Here is a 21,895-nt window from a genome sequence, read left to right as displayed (position 1 = left end):
TCTTAACCCTTCCTATCATGTACCGAAACGTCTCCAGATGCTGCCTGCCCCACTGAGTTACTCCAGCATTTTGTGTCTATCTTCGGTTTAAACCTGCATCTGCAGTTCCTTCCTTCACAAAAAAACATCTTTAAATTGTACCTGCCTCAACTACCTCTGGCAGCTCGTTCCATACACCCACCACTCTCTGTGTGGAAAAAGGTTGTGCCTCAGGTTCCCATTAAATCTTTCCCCTCCCACCTTAAACCAATGCCCTTGAGTTCTTGATTCCTCTACCCTAGGAAAAAGACTCACCCTATCTATTCTGTGCATTAACCCTATCTATTCCCCTCATGAATGTAAACACCTCCATTCATTTTAGGAAGTTGATTTTCAAGATACATAAGAATAATTAAAAATCACTCTGCACAAAAGCAAGAGAAATATTAAAAGATCCGCACCTTTGATATTGCTTCTTTATTGATTCTTTATTTCAGAATTTTGCCAAAATTAATTATTTATATTTAATTAATCAAATGCAGCTCACAGCCCAGCAGTATGAACGTTGATTTATCTAAATGCTAGTAACTCTTGCATTCCCTCTCCCCCTTCCCCACCCTAGACGTCCTACTAGTCCCACTATTCGCATCCTTGTATCCCTCTTGTTATCACCACTTCTGCAGCCAACAATGTGCCATTATGGTCTTCCTTGGTCATCTGTTGCCGGCCCTGCTTTGTTCTGGCCTTTTCTTACCTCCAGTTCCCTCCCCTCTACTTTTGGTCTGAAGAAGGGACCCGACCCAAAATGTTACTCATCCTTTTCCCCAGAGATGTTGCCTGACCCGCTGAGTTACTCTAGCACGTTGTGTTTATCTTCAGGCCAAGAAGACAGTTGGATCCAATGATCCTCTTATGATGGCCTGTTAATTTTACCTGGACTACCATTGGGGAGATGCCAGCTAAAGCTGTAATTGGAAAGGTATTCTCTTCAGCAACCTTGGCATCCTTTCAAGCTGTGAAGGATCAACCAAACTGAGAGGAAACATCCAATATACTCCAATCTTTAAATCGGTGATTCAAAGCAAGAATTTTTTTTGTTAAAATCTGATGTCATTAATGATAATACAGTTCTGATTTTACATCAATATCCTAGTAAATGCTTCATAATTACAGGCCCATGACAGCAATAACACACAAATTAATATATAATGATCAATAATATAATAATAATTTAATAAATTAACAGCACTAATACTAGGTAACATAAGAGTGCAAAGAGTGCAAAGCAAATGTATGTGGTGCAAGCAAAATAAAGACCATATCAGATCGTAGTTGTTGAGGTAAGGTTGCAGACAGTGTTTGCTGTTCCTTGCTTTGACTTCACGGCCTTGCTCCCAACCAATCCTAACACCCTGGCCTATCACAGTTGACCACAAGGCTCCAGGATTTCTACCCTTCAATTCTAATGCACGTGTGTCCAGGTTTCTGCAAAAGTTATTATGTTTAGGTTTATTATTCTCACTTTATTTTGCATAGTATCCAAACAGGTCAGATATGCCATACATAAATATAATCAATATGCGTAGGAAGGAACGGCAGATGCTGGTTTACACCGAAGGTCGACACAAAATGCTGGAGTAACTCAGCAGGACAGGCAGCATCTCTGGAGAGAAAGAATGGGTGACGTTTTGGGTCATGGCCCTTGCTCAGACCCTTCCTGAAGATCTCAACTGTAAAACATCACCCATAAATATAATCAAGTCAAGCTCAAGTACAATAAACAGTGGATGGTTTGATTGTAATCATGTATAGTCTTTTCGCTGACTGGATAGCATGCAAAATAAACTAATCTAAAGGGGAAGATACAGAGAGCAGAATATAGTTCTCCATCTGTTTTGGCAACTGGGCAATTTGTAGCAGACTTCATTGCCTTGAAATTGATTAAAATAGAAAGCAGGGCTGACTTATCAACCACCTCCCACCCCTCCCTCTGTTGCGTCTGGAAGGAATGAATTTATCCGTGCTTCAATGGCCCCTTAGCTGAGGATCTATGTCATGGTACAGGTCAGTAATTGAATCTGGACTTTCTCCGTAATGCACAGGTCAGTGTCATGTTGAAGCCAATTTGCTGATGTAGCGGAGCACATTATCCTTGCTGCCTGCAGGATTTCCTGACAGAAATTTCTCAGTGTAGCAGCATCAGTTTCTTACACCCTCTCCAGATTCCCACATTCCCCAGACCTCAATCCTGAACCTGCCGCTAACTGGTTTCCTTTCAGCTCTTCTTTCTTTTAGGATTTAATTTTAAAACAAGAACATAATGAACGTAATGAACAGCTGCTGCCTCACAGCGCCAGAGACCGGGTTGGATCCTGACCTCTGGTGCTGTCTGTGTGAAGTTTGCACGTTTTCCCTGTGACCGCGTGGATTTTCCCCAGGGTTTTTCCCTGGGTGATCAGGTCTCCTTCTACATCACAAAGGCATGCAGGTTTGTAGTTTAATTGGCCTATGTGTAATGTGTTCATACATGCAAACATACATACATCCATATACATACATATATACATACATACATACATACATACATACACACACATACATACATACATACATATATATACTTCAAGGCACATCTGTAATAGGATTATACTGGAAAGAGTGCAGAAAGGTTTAACGTGGATGTTGGCAGGACTCAAGAGCCTGAGCTCTAGAGAGTATCTATATATACTACAAGGTACTGCAGTTACTGGTTTACAAAAAAGTGTAAAGTACCACACGAAAGCGCTGGAGTAACTTAGTAGGTCCGGCAGCATCTCTGGAGAACATGGATATCCATGTTGTTGCCTGACCTTCTGAGTTACTCCAGCATTCTGTGTCTCCTCTAATTTCTGCCCTGCAGTTGCTGAGCATCTCCTGGAGTTCTAAATACTGGCCACAGAGGGCAGTATCGCACCAGTATTATAAGCAGCTGATGTTCGAAAGCATTTACAGTGTTTTGACAGATTATAATTTGTGTACCATGGGGAATGTCGCACAGTATGCATATTAAATGCAGTTATGAGCCTTTTTTTACCTGGACTTCTGAAATTGAAAATGCCTACTGAACGCAGGATTCAGACAAGAATAAATAATGCTTCCCATTCTGTGAAAGCAACACAGTGGCGCAGTGGTAGAGTTACTTCTATACGGCGCCGGAGACCCGTGTTTGATCCTGACTATGGCGCTATCTGTATGGATGCGTGTTCTCCGTGTGACCGTGTGGATTTCCTCCGGGTGCTCAACATCCCAAAGACGTGCATATTTGTAGGTTGATTGACTTCTGCAAATTGACTCTGGTGTGTAGGATAGAACTAGTGTACGGTTAGTTGTTGGTCGGCATGGACTCAGTGGGCCAAAGGTCATGTTTCCACGCTGTATCTCTAAACTAAACCTATGCATAAATGCAAGCATCAATCAATGGACAGACAAACTCAGAGATTATGTTGCTCTTGTTTGCTATACAGTTAAAAGAATTGTGATAATTTGCTCAGGAAATATTGATGAACTGCCAAAAAGATGCCATTAAGCTGGAAAAGGTGCAGAAAAGATTTATGTAGATCACGTCTGACAGCAAATTCCAAGCACCCATCACTCTCTGTGCAAAAAAAAAAGTTGCCCTGCACATCTCCGTTAAACTTTGCCTCACATACAGTAGGTTAAAGCTATGCCCTCTCATGTTTGACATTTCCATCCTGGGGACAACAAAATGCTAACTGTCTACCCTACCTATGCCCCTCATAGTTTTATATACTTCTATCAGGAAGAGTGTGTTCTGTGGCATAAAAGGAAGCCCTTTCCACCCTGTGGTCGAAACTGATAAACTCCTGTGCTACAAATGGCTACAAATATTTGCAAGTTTAAGGACGGTGATTGCAACATTTCAACTGATGTCCATAATACATGGTTACTGAAATAAATGGAGGGTGGCAAATGTTGCGCCTCTTTTCAAGCAGAACATGGAATGAATGTGACAATGATTGTATATTTATTTGTGTGTCATTGCGTTAATCTGTCAGTTAAACTGCAGCACTAAGCAATTCATTGTTCTGTTGCTGGTACATATGACACTAAACACTCTTGACTCTCATGACTCTTTAGATTTTAGAGATACAGTGCAGAAACAGGCTCCTCGACATCACTGAATCCGCACCGACCAGCGATCACCCCGTATCCTACAAATTAGGGACAATTGACAATTTTTACCAAAGCCAATTAACCTACAAACCGCTATGTCTTTGTAGTGTGGGAGGAAACAGGAGCACCCAGAAATAACCAACGCGGTCAAAGTGAGAATGTACAAACACCGTACTGGCAGCACCCGTAGTTAGGATCAAACCCAGGACTCTGACTCCATCAGGCAGCAACACTACCACCGCGCCACTGTGCCGCCCTGACTCCTGATCAACTGGCACATCAACTTGTGCATGCTTTTCCTCCTTGTTGAACTGTGTTGAAAATTAAGATGATAGGTTTCTATTTAGTTTAGTTTAGTTTAGAGATATAGCGTGGAAACAGTCCCTTCGGCCCTCCAAGTCTGCACAGACCAGCGATCCCCACACATTAACATTACCCTCCTCACACTAGGAACAATTTTACATTTACATTAAGCCAATTAATCTACAAACCTGTATGTCTTTGGAGTATGGGAGGAAACCGAAGATCTCAGAGAAATCCCACGTAGGTCACAGGGAGAACTAGAGAGGAAATTGCGGGAGCTCTGGTTGAAATTGAATCGTCCTTAAATACTGGAGGTGCCGGAAGACTGGAGGGTGGCAACTGTTGTGCCTCTTTTCAGGAAGGGCTGCCGGGAAAATGCTGGGAACTATAGGCCGGTGAGCTTAACATTTGAAGTTGGAAAGTTACTCGAGAGTATTCTGAGGGATAGGTTATACATGCATTTGAATGGGCAAGGGCTGATATTGTCAGCATGGTTTTGTACGTGGGAGGTCGTGTCTCACGAATCTGATTGATTTTTTTGAAGACGTGACCAAAAAGGTTGATGAGGGCAGAGCTGTAGATGTTGTGTACATGGACTTCAAAAAGGCATTCGACAAGGATCTGCATGGTAGGCTGCTCTGGAAGGTTAGATCACATGGGATCCAAGGAGAGATAGCTGAATGGATAGCAAATGGATCCATGGAATGAAGCAGTGGGTGATGGTGGAAGGTTGCTTCCTGTGAATAGTGGTTGCAGGCCTGTGACTGGTGGTGTGCCTCAGGGTTCAGTGCTGGGCCCGTTACTGTTTGTCATCTACATCAATGATTTGGATGAGAACATACAGGGCAAGATTAGCAAGTTTGCTGATGATACAAACGTGAGTGGTTATGCAGATAGTGAAGATGGTTGTAAAAGATTGCAGCGATTGGCCAGGTGGGCGGAGGAATGGTTGATGGAATTTAATACAGAGAAGTGTGAGGTGTTGCATTTTTGGGCATCTAACAAGGGCAGGGCCTACACAGTAAATGGTAGGCCTCTAGGCAGTGTTGTAGAGCAGAGGGATCTAAGAATACGGGTGCATGGTTCCTTGAAGGTTGAGTCGCAGGTTGATAAGGTGGTCAAGAAGGCTTTTGGCACATTGGCCATCATCAGTCAGAGTACTGAGTATAGAAGTTGGGAGATCGTTGCAGTTGTATAAGACTGTATAAGTTGTATTAGAATATTGTGTTCAGTTCTGGGCACCATGTTATAGGAAATATATTGTCAAGCTTAAAAGGGTTCAGAAAAGATTTTTGAGGATGTTACCAGGGCTAGAGGGTGTGAGCTATAGGGAGAGGTTGAGTAGGCTGGGTCTCTATTCCTTGGAGCGTAGGAGGATGATGGGTGATCTTATAGAGGTGTACAAAATCATGAGAGGAATAGATCGGGTAGATGCACAATCTCTTGCCCAGAGTAGGGGAATCAAGGACCAGAGGCATACAGTAGGTTCAAGATGAAGTGGAAAAGATTTAATAGGGATCCGAGGAGTAGCTTTTTCACACAAAGGGTGGTGGGTGTATGCAACAAGCGCAGGCAGGTGGGACTAGTATAGCTGGGGCATGTTAGCCGGTGGGCAAGTTGTGCGAAGGGGCTGTTTCCACACTGTATCACTCTATGACTCTAATAAGATTTCAAATTCAAATAGATAAGAATCAATCTTACACGGCTTCATTAAGGAACAGATGGGTCAAATTTAAGTCTTTCCATCAACCTACTAATTATATTTCCCTACATGACTGCTCCTTGACTCTTATTCAATCAAAATTGTGGTGTTACTTCAACCACTGCCTCATTTATCCAGTGTTTTATAGCTTTAGAAAATCATTGATTTGATTGATAAAGCGTGAGATAGAACACTCCACTGCTGAAGTTCTTCTGTCATATGTGAACATCCCATTTGGATATTTCCAGACAGGCCTGATCTTGGCATTCAGAATATCATATTCAGATGATTTACTTGCATTTATTAAAATGCTACGAGTGATTAATCTTGAGTCTTGCAAATAATTATTTCAAGAATTTATAACGATTACTTCAGTAATTTTCAAGGCTTCATCTTGTGTTGTTGTCAACTTTTGTACAATCACTACACATGCTGAGGAATATATGATTCTTATTTCGCACATTTGCAGTATTGGGGTGGCACAGTGGTACATCTGGCAGACCAGGTGCCTCACAATTCCAGTGACCTAGGTGGCGGCACAGTGGCACAGTGGTAGAGTTTGCGCCAGGGACCCGGGTTCGATTCTGACTATGGGTGCTTGTCTGTACAGAGTTTATATGTTCCATCTGTGGGTTTAATTCCCCTACCCTGAGTAAAATAGTCTGTGGAATTACCTTATCTATTTCCATCATGATTTTATATACATCCATAAAATCACTCCTTCTCTCTTGCACTTCATGGACTAAAGTCCTAGCTTGTCCAACCTTTCCTTAAAGATCAGGCCCTTATTGTGGGAATGTGTGATTGATGGTAGGTGCAGACTTGATGGGCTGTAGTGCCTGTTCCCATGCTGTAAGGCTCTCTGACTCAAGAAAGTAAATGATTTATTCATTCAATACGTTTGATATTTTTATGCTCAGCGACATCTCAACTCCCAAGATAACAAATTGTTGTCTTGTCATAAACAACTGTTTCCATTCCATTGGCAAATAGCTTTTCAAGTTTCTAACATGCAAATAAAAAAGACATTCACAGCTCAGCTTATATTTACTTTCATTTCTTCCTGAGCAATTTTCACCTCTTCCTTCTTCCCCAGAGGGCATTGATTTACAAATTGTTCCATAGGAAAAATGTTACCATCTGGTGCTTAATTAATACCGACCCTTAACGCTCAATTAAATGTGGCATGATGGACAAGACAAACTCAATGCACACAAGCAATTGGAGTCAATGGGTCATGATCATCAGACATTGGACTTTTCTTCTGTAATAGAGGAAATGTCCAATGAGATACAATTCCATCTGTACCATATCATAGTTTCTCCAGAACTGTAACGCAACAATGCTGAAAAATGTCTGAAGAAGGGTCCCAACCGAAACGTCACCTCTCCAGAGATGCTGCCTGACCTGCTGATTTACTCCAGCACTTAGTGTAAGCCAGCATCTGCAGCTCCCTTGTTTCTACTAGAAAATTATTTTCTAAAGAATATAAAGAATCCACGGTACATTTACCTTCATTGGGTGGGGCATTGAGTATAAGACAGGAAGTCATGATGCAGGGTTATAGGACTTGATTGTCAAGTCAAGTGAGTTTATTGTCATGTGTCCCTGATAGGACAATGAAATTCTTGCTTTGCTTCAGCACATATGGAGTATTGCACATAGTTTGCCCCTTACAGGAAGGATGTGGATGGTTTGGAGAGGGTGCAGCGGAGGTTTACCAGAATGATGCCAAATTGCATGGCAAGTATCCAATGCAGATCTAATGAGTTATATGAAAACTAAGAGAATAACATTTAAATTGTGGTTCCAGTAAGAAATTTCCATTAGAAATTATTGGCAAAATCTGGTTCACAGTTTTGTTGGTTAAGGAAGCTACACATACGATAATTTTCAATTGTCTCTTGTAGTACTTACTTTTCAAATAAGGCATTCACTGCTTTAATAGTTTACTGGAATATTAAGGTAAGCACAAATGATACTCGTCTATTAATAAATATCTATGTGTTCAATTACTTAACAATGTCCATAAATAATTGACTCAATTTTTCCTGTGTTGATTCCAAGTGTAGATCCAATGTTGATTCCCTGCCCTGAGTAAATGTAAAAGGTAGATTAACAAAATAGTAGAATGTTAAAATGTAGAAGTCTACCTTAAAGCGTTCCTAACATATTAATATTGTTGCTGTAATGGAACAATGTTGTAAAGATTGTTGGTATAGATGATGTGTATTAACTTTGTATTGGCAACTTAACCATCATATCACCAACTAGAGAGCGGTCCTGACCAACCATCTACCTCATTTGAGACCCTCAGACTATCTTTAATCGGACTCCACTAGAGTTGATCTTGCATTACATGTTATCCCCTACTGTATATACTGTATCCGTACACTGTGGATGGCTGGATTGTAACCACGTATAGTCTTTCCGCTAGATAACATGCGACAAAATAGCTTTTCACTGTACCTCGGAACATGTGACAATAAACTAAACTTAAAATGATGCAAGGCCATAAGGCGAAGAATGTTGGTCAGCTAAGTCAGAAAGAATGCTATGACAAAAGCTAGAGGTGGAAAGGAGACAAAAGGGTATCAGATAAGAAGAGGAGAGGAGTGAAATGTAAACCCCGAGGGAGGGATGTAGCTGGAAGGGGACGATTGCGTGCGCACAGTGGTAGGGATGCAGGAAAGAAAGAGGGGGAAAGGAGGGTGTGACATAAATTGGAGAAATCAATGTTCATAATGTTAGGTTGTAAGCTATCCAAGGAATATGAGGTGCTATTCCACCTTTTGTGCGGGGCTGCACTCTGGCAATGGAGGAGGCCCGGAACAGAAAGGTCAGCCTGGGATTGGGAAGTGGAGTTAAAATGGTTATCAACGAGACGAAGTAGACTCGATGGGCTAAATGGCCTACTGCTGACCCTATAACTTATGAGATCATACATAATGTGATGATCAAGCAAGCATGATAATAAATGAATTAAAATACAAACTAAATATAGGGAATTCCATCAGGAAACCTTCTTTTAGAGAGAAATCTGCAGGTTAAGATTGGATAGAGAGTCAGTTGCAATCATGTGCAAAATGGAAATGATTACAAAAAAACCCCAGAAGATAAGAAATGTATCCCCAGTCAGGAACCAGAGCTAAACTTCAGAAACAGAATCCAACTCTTTATTGACAAAAAGTGTAGATCCAATGAAGAAGGGTTTCGGCCCGAAACATCGCCTATTTCCTTCGCTCCATAGATGCTGCTGCACCCGCTGAGTTTCCCCAGCAATTTTGTGTACCTTCGATATTCCAGCATCTGCAGTTCCCTTTTGAACACTCCAACTCTTTATTGTCTCACATAGTATGTTTAGAGGTACTGGTAGGTGTTTAATTAATCAGAAATGTGCCCTCTAGGAAGATATTTGTGATAGTTGAGATATAAAGAGAACCGAATGAATGGATGCAACACAAATGTCACCAATTAGAGCCATGATCTTAAAGAGAGCTTAAAGATCTTCCAATTACATGGAGCTGTTGTGTGACCTAAAGATTGTTTTACAACCAATTAAGTACTTTTGAAGTATAGTTACTGTTGTAATGTGAGAAAATGAGCAAAGTGCTCATATATTCGTTAAATTCAATAAATGTGAAATATTACTTTTGAAGACTGCAAATGTAAGCCATGCCTATAAAAGTGCTCTCATTAAGTCTATGAGGAGCTAAGTATCTGTACTTAAATCATTTCATGAAATGAAACACTACAAATATTAAATATGATTTCTCCCATTAACATTTTGAAAAATTAATTATTGGCCCTTCGGAGTCATCTCCAAAGCTTAAGCTTAATGTGAAAAAGATTCAAAATAAATTACACAGTGATTATGGCTAATTGACACAGGTGGTATAGTTTTGCTTCAATGGATTGTGCCATGGAATGGGAAATGCTTATCCATGCATGTTACTATCCATCCAGGAGATCTTTGTTTTTTTTATCAATATTATTCTCTTCTGCAAACCCCACTTACCACAGAGTGAGATTAACTATGGTCATGAATTTTGAGTACGGGCTGAAATTGAAGTATGATGTTGACCCCTTCTTGGTTCTTGGTTTCTTGGTCCTCCAAAATATTCCAAATGGAATCTACCTATTTATCTGGATTTGACGATTGCATTTATGTGTAGTTTTATTTGATCATATTGGATACCATGCACAACTAAGCTTTTCACAATAACTTGGTAGACAATAGTGAACCCAAACCTAAACTATGGAGAATGAAAATAGAAACTGAACGTTAAGATTTGGGGCCCTATGAAGACAACAAGCTGTTCATGACTGGCAACACTCTACCTGATGCAAGCTGCTCCCTGTTCATTCACTGGAGCACCCGGAGAAACCCTACGCAGTCACAGGGAGAACATGCAAACTCCACACTGACAGCACCTGAAATCAGGATAGATCCTGGGTCTCTGGCGCTCTGAGGCAGCGGCTCTGCCAGCTGCGCCACATTGCCACCATAATCATATTTCATATCGCATGGCAACTTTTTTGCATACAAGTGTCTGCTGCAGTATGATTTATTTGCAATGAGGCAGCTTTGTCCTTAACATAACTGCAGTTTCTGTAGTGTTACTTACAAATAATAAATCCTGCTGTCAGGGTGTCTCCCCTTTAATGATTACACCATGTGCCTAAAAGATCCCTGGGCTGTATCAATATGCATGTAAAACTCATTGGCATATCTGTAAAACGCTATTAAGTAAACTAGACACACCTTGTCACAGCTCCAAGTGTTCTCACGTAGAATAGTACCTGCACTCTCCAGTGGAACGCCCATCTTACAAATTTGCTTCCATTTACCGTCCAACTAAAATAAATATCAATATGAGTAATATTCACCTGCTGGCAGAAAATGTCACAGTACTTTAGGATCAAGAACTAAAACAACATTGAATGCCCTTGAGTCCTTTTTCCACCGTCATTTATTCTGGCTTGTCATTCATTCCAATCACAGAATGATGGAAGCATTCACACTACCAGCTCTATCTAGTAGGAATCCAGCTACTCTGACCACTTCTCTATAAGTTCTTACCTTTCACAGAATTATTAAAACCAACTGAATAGTGAAAGGCCTGGATAAAGTGGATGTTTCCACTAGTGGAGTCTAGAACCGGAGGGCACAGCCTCAAAATAAATAGACGTACCTTCGGAAAGGAGAGGAGGAATTTATTTTGGTGATGAATCTGTGGAAGTGGCCAAGCCACTGGGTATTTTTAAAGCAGAGATTGACAGGTTCTTCATTCGTATGGGTATCAAAGGTTAAAGGGAGAAGGCAGGAGAAAAAGATTGAGATGGAAAGATAGATCAGCCATTATTGAATGGCGGAGTAGACTCGATGGACCGAATTCCACATAAGAAATTATGGAGCAGGGGTAGTTAGACTAGCAGAAATGGCCTAATTCTGCTCCTATGCCTTATGAACGTGAACTTATGAAGCATTGAATGAATTATTGTCACATGTGACCATGTCACAGTGAAATTCTTTGCTTGCATACCCAAAGTATGTAAATAGTCGCCCATAAAGGGCGCTGACAAAGTTACAGAGTATCAGTGCCAGGTCCCCCTTGGTTCTTCCCCCAGCCCCTCCCCCACGGCAGTTCCCCCTCGCCGGGTCCTGCAACGTTCCTCGGCCGCGGCGTCCTCACTCCACGTGGTCCGTTCTCGTCTGTCGGTCGGCGCCCTCATCGACCGCCGCACCGACCTCCCCACTATCGCCACCGGGTCCTCTCTGGACGCGTCCGTGGCACCGTCCCAGGCCCCAGCCGCGGGGCTCCGCCAACCCAGCCTCAGTCGGCTGTGAGCTCCGTTGGCGCACGGGCTCCTCGACTCGTGATGTGCGGGCTCCGACCTCGGCCTCTGCTAACTCTGCTGACCACGGTCTCTCCGCGGCCGACTGGGAAGCGTCTGCTGTAGCGGCCCGTTGGAAGGCGTCCATCATTGAAGACCAGCATTCAGACTACCAGCTCTATCTAGGAGCATTCCAGCTAATCTAACTAACCCTGCTCCATAATTTCTTATCTTTCAGAATTCTTACGCAGTTTTCTTTTTATCGTTACAATTGAATCTGCCTCCACTACCACCCTCGACACTGCATTCCAGACACTAACCCCAATCTGCCATGTCATTTTCAGTTCTTTTGTTAATCACCTTCATACTGGACCACACCTTAAAGATACACTTTGTGGCGGCTCCCAAGGGTCGGACCATCCTAACTGTCAAACCCCTCGGCACGGGAATGGTTCAGTCCAGAGGCGGCCCTTAACCAGAGGGTTTAAAGGCAAGGGTTTGGGTGTCATCTTTCTCTTGTGGACTTCCCTACAACCGGGAGGAACACAAATAAAGGTGCCTCTCGAAATACCTGACTCCTCTCTTTCGTTTCGAGACCTACGCACCACAACCTTATCTTTCCATCTACCCTGTCAAAACCTTTCATGAATTTAAACATCTGAAAGAGACCCACTCTTCACTCGGTTCCAAGGTGAACAACTCCATCTTCTCCAATCTATCCACATTAATGGAATTATCGGCCAGAATTATTTTGTTAAATGTCCCCCCCCCCAACCTCAACTATCAGTCTGCGGAAAGTTTCCATCCTAAAACGTCACCTACTCCTTTTCTCCAGAGATGCTGCCTAACACATTGTGTTACTCCAGCATTTTGTGTCCATCTTCAGTGTTAACCTGCATTTGCAGTTCCTTCCTATACATATTAAAAACATTTCTGGTTTCAGATGAAACAGGAACACCAGTCTTGGCCTAACAAAGGAACCCAGTGCAGGTTTGGTTCCTCCTGTTTTCTCAGCAAAGAATCACTAACTAAACACCTCAACCCTCCTTCTCTGGCCAGACATCGTTCCTTCTGGGTCTGTTGATGATCTGACTCCTCCACATCTACTGCTATCTCTGCCTGACACTTCACCCCACCCGAACTCAAACTGTCCACGTGAACAGGAAAGTAGCTATCATTCACACGATGCATGGGATTGCTGGTTAATGGTTATTAGTTTATTATTGTCACGTGTACCAAGATACAGTGATAAACATTGTTTGCGTGCTATTTCACTGTACCTGGTATATGTGAAAAGAAAGAGATCATTGTATCTGTACACTGGATGGCTCAATTGTAATCATGTAGTCTTTCCACTGAATGGTTAGCACGCAACAAAAGCTTTTCACCTTGGTACACGTGACAATAAACTAACTCAAGTGAAAGGCCTGGATAAAGTGAATGTGGAGAGGATGTTACCACTAGTGGGAAAGTCTAGGATCAGAGGCCATAGCCCCTTTAGGAAGGAGATGAGGAGAATTTATTTAGTCAGAGGGTCGTGAATCTGTGGAATTCATTACCACAGAAGTCTGTGGAGGTCAAGTCAATGGATATTTTTAAGGCAGGGACTGATAGATTCTTGATCAGTATGGGTATCAGGGGTTATGGGGAGAAGGCAGGAGAATGGGGTTGAGAGGCAAAGATAGGTCAGTGATGATTGAATGGCGGTGTAGATTTGATGGGCTGAATGGCCAAATCTTCTCTAGCATTTATGAACTCGATACTATACTCGAGTACAATCAGGCATATCCAAGTACAACAGGGAATTTAAAGGAAGAATTACCAGACTGCAGCATTTAGCGTCACAGCATTAGAATGTTAAAGTTACAGAGAAAATACAGTTTAAAATGGTGGAAGGTTCACAACGAGATAGATTAGAAGATCGGGGCTGCACATTAGCTTAAGGGAGAATCATTCATTAGTCTGACAACAGAGGGATAAAATATGGTAATATGTGCCTTCAAACTTTCTACCCAAAGAGAGAAGGGGGAATAGGGAAATGAGGGTGTGAGTGGTCTTTGATTAAATTTGATTGCTTTAAGTGTAGTGTAGATGGAGTTGATGGGGGATAGAGTCTGGTCTGCGGTCTTAGGCAGAGTTGTTGCCAAACCAAGCTGTGCCCCCTCCGATAGGATGATTTCCACAGTGCGTCTGTAGTTGTTCAGTTATTGATGCCAAACTTCCTTAATTTTCAAAGGAAGTAGAGGTGTTTGTGTGCTTTCTTGGCTGTAGCTTCAATGTGATTAGTCCAGGGCAAATTGTTGGTGGTATTGGCAGCGAGGAACTTGAAGCTCTACTTCAGCACAATTGATGCTAACTAGGGGATGTACACCCCCTCACTTTCTGAAGTCAATAGTTAGCTCCTTCATCTTGCTGACAATGAACATTGACATTGCTGCCTGTCCCCACTAGGATTTCGCACAGTTTTTTAAAAATGGTAATGTGCTTATTATCTGTTAAAAATGGGTGAATTCCTAAAAACATGCAATGACAAAATATTAAATTACAGATTGATATGAGAGAAATAACCAAAATCACGGTACCATTTCCCAGAGTCACCCGATTATTTTGTGTGTTTTACTATTTTTGAGTCCAAAACATAATCAAGTTTCACAAATATGTTGGAGATTCATTTTCCCCACAGAATATTCCAAAAGCTTTCACTTTTCTGATAAAAAAGAATAACTATAAACACAACGTTGATATACTATCCATATCATAAGCGAATAATAAACCCAACCATATTTTATCAACATCATAAATAGGTGCAATCCAATTTTTGACACCGTTTGACACTATGAGACCGAATGGCAGCAGAAGCATTTGATTCAATCAAAATGTGTTCAAAATAAATTTGTTATCTGCAGTTCATGAAAAGCTTTTTAGTTTAGTTTAATTTAGTTTAGAGATACAGTGTGGAAATGGCCCTTCGGTCCACCGAGTCCATGCCGCCCATCGATCCACCCAGTCGCACTAGTTCTATGTTAACCCACTTTCACATCCACTTCCTACACATTAGAGGAAATTTACAAAGGCCAATTAATCTACAAATCTGCACATCGTTGGGGTGTGGGAGGAAACCGGAACACCTGGAGGAACACCACCTGGTTACAGGGGAAAAGTGCAAACACGACGCAGACAGTGCTCAAGGTCAGGATCAAACCCCGTTCACCGGCTCTGCACTACCAGCTGTGCTATTTTTATTAATGGAAGTTGCCAGTGCTGTGAAGCAACACAATCAATTCTCTCTTCTTAAAATGGTTGTCAGCAAAGAGAGAAATTCCTTTGAATATTTGTCCAAATTTGAAAGTCAAATTGTTGGGCAGGATCATTGAACTATAAACTATTACAATGGCATAACTCTCTGTGTTGCTGTCAACCATATCTTCCAGATAGCCTACAATTTAGATGGCTAGCTACATATTGTTGGCAAAGAAACTTGACATTGTTGTAGTCAATTACAAAATAGAATCTGATCGATGTCTGAAAATCTAACTGCAAGCCAAAAATCATTGTGCACTTGGACTAATTTTCTAAAATCATTTCTAAAATGGGTAAGATGGAAAGGTTTAACAATAACAGGAATCTAAACATAATCCATAAAAATTGACGAAGACAAAGTAACACCTGAATATGTTTCATTAAGTCCTGAGCCTTATCCATGGAACTTAAATTTGTTTCACGGGATAGTGCAGGAGAGTTATTTTATTTCATTTAATTGTTTTTCTTATTTCACTGATTTCTGACATTCTGAAGTACTTATTTGCATGTGCTATCCACCTGAATTATTTGTTACATGCTGTGCTGTATGATTGCTTATTATAGATGCACATAACGTGCTATTAATACCCATTCTTATGTTTGTCTGCTCTGCTTATTTAGGGAAGAGAATCACAGGTTTGGAAAATTTATGCTTTCATTATTTGATTCACATTGGCTATTTATCATAGATCTTAAATTTGATTTTATGTGTAAGGACATTTACTTTACAGTTGGCATGAGACCCTTGAACTATCTTTACTTGCACATTACTAGACTTTATCTTGCATTAAACGTTATTCCCTTTTTCCTGTATCTGTACACTGTGAATGGCTTGATGTAGGTTTCTCACAGACTGCATAGCACGCCACAAGAAAGCATTTCACTATACCTCGGTATATATGACAATAATAAACTAAACTAAAACTGAATTTATCTTTGGGAACACTTGTGTATCAATTTATTGATTGATACAGCATCGAAACAAGCCCTTCAGCCCACCAAATTAACGCCAACCATTGGTTCTATGATATCCTACTTTTGCATTCATTCACTACACATTACGGGCAATTTATAGTGGCCAATTAACCTACAAGTCATTAAACCGGTGGACGCAAAGGAATACCATACTTTAGCTTCCTCCTACATACCGAAGACATGCAGGTGTAATTAAAAACATTTCTATGCAGTGTATGCAGAACTGGGCTATTTGTTCCCATTCTGAGGGATGCATTTCTTATTTGATTTCATTATTCAGTATCAGGAAACTAGGCTCTCTGGCTTAGTGCTGATGGTACACAGAATGAAGAAGTGCCCCAATCCAAAATATCCTTTGACCATGTTTAAGATTCAGGATAGTTTCTTCCCAGCTGTTATCAGGTAACCGAACCATCCTATCACCAACTAAAAAGTGGTCCTGAGCTACCATCTACTTCACTGGAGACCCTCGGACTACCTTTAATTGCATTTTTCTGTAGTTAATCTTGCACTAAATGTTGTTGCCCTTAAGGGCCTGTCCCACTTGCATGCGATTGCGTGCGTTTGGCGCTAAGTTCGCACGTGACGTCATTTACGTCATGCTTACAAATCAGCTGGGCAGGAGGCGGGCCGACTGAATTTGGGCGTCGCAAGGCGTCGGGCGATGACGTCATCACGCAACGCCATGCCGGGCGGTGACGTCATCATGCAACAACACGCGCTAGGCGTACGCCGTCAAGATGTTGCGTACGCCACCAAGATGCTGCGGATGACGTCAAGACGCTGCGTACGACCGCAATGCGCCTGCGTGCGCACGCGGGCCGACAGGCCGTTGGCGCACGAAGATTTCGGTCACTGCAGGAATTTCGGAGCCCGCACGATGTCGGGACCAGCCCCGCACAACTCTATACCCCCCCCGCGCTTCTAAGTCGGACCGTCCCCGCGAGGCCATACAGTGCCCGTACGCCTCAAGCGACCACGAGGTCGCGTAATTTGCGAGCCAAGGTCGCGTAAGTGGGACAGGCCCTTTACTCTGCATGGCGGTGGGTGGCTTGATTGTAAATCATGTATAGCCTTCGCACTGATTGGATAACTCGCAACAAAAAAATGCATTTCACTGCACCTCAGTACATGTGACAATAAACAAAGCTTTGTCCCACTGTATTGCCGCAGCATTTTCTGTCTATCTGCTCTTCAGACGTTCCGACCTGAAACATCACCTATTCTTTTTTTCCAGAGATGCTCCCTGACCTGCTGAGTTACCCCAGGTTTTGTGTCTATTCCTGCCAACCATAATTTCATTCTAATTGGAAAAATCTGTTATTGAACTTTCCCTATCTCAGTTTTAAGGTTTAGATATAGGCTGATTATTGTCACATGTGCTGAGATACAGTGAGAAGCCTTGTTTTGCATGCTATCCAATTATACCAGATGATACTATACACAAATACAATCACGGTCAATCTAAAGTACAATAGGTAGAGCAAATGGGATGACACAGTGCAGAATATAGTTCCCAGCAACGTAGCGCACCAGTTCCATAGACAAAGTCCAATGTCTACAATAGGGGTAGAGGTGAATCAAACAATACCCTAGCTATGGAAGGACCATTCAGAAGGCTGACAAAGGAGGGGAAGAGACTACTCCTGAGACTGGTGTTGCGCGCTTTCAAGCCTGAATGGAGCAGCGAGTAGAAGGAAGGAGCAGGCTGGGATAAGTCTTTGATTTTACTTCGGAGTCACGTGAGTGACTACGTGAAGACCCCGTCCAGTACGCATGCGTGTCATATCGTCTATCGCATTGCGTGACGACTGGCAGGGTGAAGTGATTCTCCTGCCAGCAACAGACCTGAGGTAAGTTTTTAAAAATACTTTCAGGTTTTTAAAATCTTCTTGCAGGAACCTCTACTTAGACCTCTACTACGCGGGGAGCGGACGGCGGCTGATTCGCCCTCGAGCCGCTGGCTATGGAGCCAGCGGCTTCATATTGGTGCCGGGGGCACATGGACAGCCGCTCCGGAGACCGCGGGAAACGGGGAGCGGACGGCGGTGGATTCACCTTCGAGCCGCTGGCAGTGGTGCCAGCGGCTTCATACTGGTGCCGGGGACACCGGGACAGCCGCTCCGGAGACCGTGCAATACGGGAAGCGACCTGAGAACCCGCTCCGTAGACTGTGGGATGCGAGGAGCGGACGGCAGTAAGTACTGTACCGCTGGCAGTTAAACCAGCGGCTTCATATACCCCCCCCCCCTCAAAGCAGGATAATCCCCCCCGACTCTCCCTTTGATAGGGACCGCGGGGATATCCCGGCTGCAGTTACTGCTGGGATACCCGGGGGGAAAGAAAGCCCCAGCTGGAGAACACCGTGGAGAAGCCCTGTTATAAGGGACCGCGGAGAAAAAGCTGGGGGGGGAGAAATAACCCGCAATGGAGTGTTTCTACAAGGACCACAGAGAAACCCCAGCTGTAACAAACCACGACCACGAGACCAGGCTCGGGAGGAGTGTTGCCCCACAGCAGAAGGTTTTAAAAGGACATGCAGGTAAATTCCTTACTTGAAGGTCGTTTTGTGCTATTTTGTGAGAATATGTTACATGAATGGACGTCGGCGGGAGCAACTGTGATCGCATATCCCGCATGGAGCGGTTGATGTATCAGAAGCTCCAATGTGACATGCTCCGGTATATGGAGCCTAGTCACCAGGGGGTCCTGGGATGCCCATAGCAGCACCTTATTAAGGGCTGCATAATGCAACTCCCTCGACAGAGGGGTGCATTAGGAGTCACTTCTGGGCTGACTCTGAAGACAGGGGTTTGACTGAAGAAACCACAAGTGTGCAGGGGGTGCAGGAACAACACTACCAGCAGCAGGAGCTCGACGAGTGGCCGTCGGGTTCAGGAAGGCCACATCATCACGCAAGACCTCACATCTTCGACGGCAGCACCCCTACGCACCCACCAGCAAACCACGATGAACTGAAGCTGGTGAAAGCTTGAAGGCCGTGCAACCAGGACAAAGGTCTTTTTTAGGCTACAGCCCAGAACGGCATTCGTTGGAAGATGCGCCAACCACGTACGCGAGCTCCTCTACCTCCAGGAGCAGATGTAAAATCATGCACACATGTTTGAGGCAGCTCCTGGTCGGGTTGCATAAGTCCTCCCATTCGGATAAAGGTATGGCACCTCATCGATGATGTCTCCAGTCACGGATACAAGTTGGTAATATTTAACTGGTTTGAATATTTACACTGGTTTGGGATAACACTAGATTAGTTTATACTGCACACAGGTATGGTTGGAGTTGCCTTTCAAGACAAGGCTCACAAGAAAGGGATGTGGACTGATCATTGTCAACAGCCTCAGCCTAACAAATAAGTAGCATGGCCAATCTGGATGATATTGAACATACTGTATTTTACTAAATTAGCCTTATCAGCCACATAGCTATATTTGAGGAATTGGTTCTCACCCGTACAGTTAAATTTAAATTAAGTTGATACCAACTGTAACTATTGATTGTTGGGATACAATCATCCATTTATTGGTCTGGGATCAGCTCTGAGACAAAAAATTAGACCTCTGCTATTTTTAGCTGAAACAATCAAAGTCACAATGATGGACAGCTTTGCTCCACTAAAACCTCTTATCCGTAAATCTTCAGTCATTTCCAAACTGATGCTATTGGCCAAAGATGGATAATTTACTAATACCATCTCTAGTTACGGAGGCAGAAGGGATTAGCATGAGTTATCAAGTGTTCAGTCATGGTATCAACTGCCAATGGACACCAGGTGCATTCTGGGCATTAAAGAGTGTGTAGATATGCATATACGGCATGCACAAGTCCAAGGTGATACACTTTGGTATATGTTAATCACAAAGGTACAATCAAATCAAAGTATCCGGTGATAGTTTTACCAAACCACATTTAGCACTGGTGTATTATCATGCAAAATCAATGACAACACAGAATGAATGTGTGATCACAAAGTATTTAATGACAATGTGGATTGATAGAACACTAACTATTGAGTTGCTTGCATCCAGTTTCAATCAACAGTGAACGAGGCATACAGTGGCGAAGAGTGCATTCTCGCTACACTAGAAAGGAATGTTCTTTTATGTCTTCCTCCATTTGGCCTCAATAGACGGGTTTTTCAAGATTCCCGCTTCCGGGTTTTCATGGTGCCTGCCTGGGTTATACACCTATGGCTCCTGCTGAGGCGAAGAATGAACATAAAACCTTACATGGTTAATTCCGGATAAAAAGATGCTGGTTCAGTTGTGATGTTGAAACCATCCTCTGCATGCTATAATCAATCATAGACTTACAGACTCTGAGAGATCGTTTCTGCGGCTTGGGTTGTCAAACCATGAGCGTTAAGAGTGCTCACTACAGATTGCAGGGATAGCACCAAATAGCAGCTATCTGCATAGGAGATGGGAAGCATTGTTTATGCTTCCTTACGTTTAACTCGGCACGGATGACTGACACATTAAAATTCAGTTTTATGGGATTATAACATTAAGTTACTATTCCATTACTGTGCCTTAAGTACCTCCTAATCATTTGGCTGATGAGTACTTAAACCACTCTGTCCGGTTCTCACCCTCTGATATCCAGAGAATGAAGGTATCGTCAGCTTAAAACCTCCCAGGTTTAGGGACGCAGAGTTATGGGTTGTTAACATTGTACTACATCGCTTCACCGATGGGCATCAGCAACATCCCTGCCCATGGTCATACTCACGTACTAGTGATTACGCCATGGCACTGAGTACAGCGCTATGGGTCCAGTCATTGCAACACTGGAAAGGATTATCATATCTGCGGGCTATAATAACATGTTTTGTTTATGATTAATCAAGCAGATTAGACAGGGACACAAGACCAAACTAGAGTTGCATATCCCATGGACCTTGGGTTGCGTGTGATCACGCATTTACACCAGTATGTCAAGGTTCCTAAGAGCTTTATAGACTGACAGCAATATTATTAGTTACATAAAATCTTGTTAGAAGGAATCACTACGAACCTTCTCCAGATGGTTATGTGGGTCTGGCATATACAGGAGTGTACATTGACATTGAGTCTCACTCCACCAGGACCGCTATATCTCAGCAGCAGGGATGGACCACATCCTAGTGGTTGCAGGATGGTCAAACTATTGATCTGTCCAAATATTCAGAATAAACCTAATGCCAGATCAGGGGTATTTGCCAACTCTATGTTAGGTATGGTTCATACTTCCTCCAGGTTGAGGGAGGTTACTATTGCCACTATTATTCATTAATAACATCAACATGTCTATATCTATGTCATGTCAGAATGCATTCTTAATGTTCACTCATCATTGGCCTACTGATGCAGTGTATGACGTCTGGACTCGGTTCCACGGCATGAAATCACAGAGCTTTAAAATCTTCACGTAGTCACTCACGTGACTCCGAAGTAAAATAGTAAGATTAAACGAGAACTTACCAGTTTGAAGTTTGATCTTTATTTTATGAGGAGTAACGTTGAGGGGTTACGTGCCCTCCGCTCCCAGCCCTCTATCATAAAGTTCAACAGGTATTATGGTTCTCTTATCTTACTATGTTCAGTTCAACAACTGTTTTCTGTGATT

General features: G+C 42.7%; 1 long non-coding RNA gene across 1 annotated transcript in view; it reads right to left on the bottom strand.

The window, feature by feature from the left end:
* Positions 1-589: 589 nt before the first annotated feature.
* LOC116986822 overlaps positions 590-21,895 on the bottom strand; it is a 54,173-nt gene continuing 32,867 nt past the window's right edge. Inside the window, exon 3 of the long non-coding RNA XR_004415577.1 lies at positions 590-1,464. This is a non-coding gene — a long non-coding RNA (uncharacterized LOC116986822). The remainder of the gene's footprint in view (positions 1,465-21,895) is intronic.

The sequence above is a fragment of the Amblyraja radiata genome, chromosome 24, assembly GCF_010909765.2.
Source record: "Amblyraja radiata isolate CabotCenter1 chromosome 24, sAmbRad1.1.pri, whole genome shotgun sequence".
Lineage (NCBI taxonomy): Eukaryota > Metazoa > Chordata > Chondrichthyes > Rajiformes > Rajidae > Amblyraja > Amblyraja radiata.
This window is presented reverse-complemented; position numbering and strand designations above follow the sequence as displayed.